Below are 1830 nucleotides of genomic sequence, written 5' to 3'. Positions count from 1 at the left end.
AACAAAGCTAAGTGACTGGTGCGCGACCAAAGAAATCCAGCTCGCTTCCACCTTTGCATTAATTTCACTATCAATATAACCATAGACAGCTGGGTCTAGCGTCTCATCAAAATCTCTGCAACGAATATTGTGAACAAAAAAAGTCGAGCAATATTCTTTTCTCCAGTAATGCAGTAGTCTTCGTTACTCTAGCGATCCAAAGCTAAACTTTGCAGATTTGACTTTGCTGACTAACACGTCATTCACGAAATGGGAGTGCGGTGGCGTTGCAGGCATATGTTTGGTATGTTAAAATCTCAAGGGTGGATTTTAACCTCAATACAAAATAGATTTTTCACTGCAATTTCAATCTATGGCTGCAGTTGATAGGTATAAAAGGGATATAAGGGTACATTATGTGGGTCGCCTATCAATATCGCCCGATCAGGCCGAGTTCCACTCGTTCCGAGGAAGTCACATGGGGAGTGCTATCATGGAGAAATACTTTATCGGTACTCAATTGTGTGAGTCGGGTCACGGCCGCTCGATGTCCTAATCGAGTGGCCGTGGTCGGGTGCTGCGGAGGGCCAAGGCTGCCTTGTGGTCCGGGTCTTCCCTGGGCTCGCTGAGCACCGTCTCTTCCGTTCGTCACTGCCCTTGGAACTGTCTTTGTCTCCTCGCGCCCTGCCACGAGCCTCCTTTCTTCTTGCTCGCTCACGGCGCCGTCCATCCACGTGCAGTGCGGCTCATTGTCCCCCACACTACCCTGCCTTCAAGCCTCAAACTCCGGGGGGGTCCGGAGCATCCGGAGTCACTGGACCGAGTCACTGGACTCCAGGCCACCCATCTTCGCGTCGCTGGTGGCGGTGGACGTGCATCAGGTAGTCGGTGAACTTCTGGTAGGGGGACTTGAGCCCTCGCTCCCGCAATAGTTCCGGGGCCAGGTAGCTGTACGTCTGCTGGATGGCCACGTAGGTGGTCTAGGCAAAGTTGCCCAGGATGGCCGTCGAGCCGCAGGCCGAGGTGTAGCATTCCTCGATGCTTGCCATGTGCAGCAGCTTCTTGGGCACTGGGCCGGACACGATGCTTGTGCCGCGGGGCGTCGGATAAGCCGCACCAGCAGGCTGCCACATCTGCCGGTCACCTTGCAAAAAACGGTGTGGGGCTTTCCGATCTTGTTTCCCCAATAGTTCCTGCGGACGGGGATGGCGGACAGCTTGGCCAAGATGGTGGCTTCAGGGATGGCCGTGACCACCTTTTTGGAGTACTTGACACCCAGGCCAACTGGCCGTTGAAGTCCCCAATAGCAACAAAGGCCTTGAAGCGGGTGCGCTGGCCGGCACGCGTCTGCTTATGCACCAGCATGATCTTGAGCACCTTGTCCTTCCGCGTGTCCCTGGCACTTCCCCGGTCCTCCGCGCCTCCGCCGCCCTGCCTTCGTTGACGTGGTCGACGTCGGGATTGCTCACCCCATATCTGCCAACCAGGTTGACCACCCTGACGGTTGGTCCGCCGTGCTCTTGCCAGCCGAGTTGACCACCCTGTCGGTTGGTCTGGCCGTTCCCCCGCCAACCGTGTTGACCACCCTGTCGGCTGGTCTGGCCGGTCTCCTGCCAAACGTGCTGACCACCCTGTCGGCTTGTCTGGCCGGTCTCCTGCCGAACGAGTTGACCACCCGGTGCGTTGGGCTGACTGGTCCCCCACAATTATTAAAAGTAAAAAAGGCCATGCATGTCAGGCACCACTCCCAACCCGTCTCTTTTAACACTGTGAAATTTTAATTTAATGTAACAGTTATGAACATGAATTTTAGTGTACTCTAAGATCGTCGATTGCTTTACACTGTAAAAG

The 1830-nt window shown here is 54.9% G+C and overlaps 1 pseudogene; it reads right to left on the bottom strand.

Moving 5' to 3' along the window:
* Nucleotides 1–803: 803 nt before the first annotated feature.
* On the bottom strand, nt 804–1359 carry LOC115314125 (annotated as a pseudogene).
* Nucleotides 1360–1830: the final 471 nt, after the last annotated feature.

The sequence above is a fragment of the Ixodes scapularis genome, unplaced genomic scaffold, assembly GCF_016920785.2.
Source record: "Ixodes scapularis isolate PalLabHiFi unplaced genomic scaffold, ASM1692078v2 PGA_scaffold11__112_contigs__length_91849675, whole genome shotgun sequence".
NCBI lineage: Eukaryota > Metazoa > Arthropoda > Arachnida > Ixodida > Ixodidae > Ixodes > Ixodes scapularis.
This window is presented reverse-complemented; position numbering and strand designations above follow the sequence as displayed.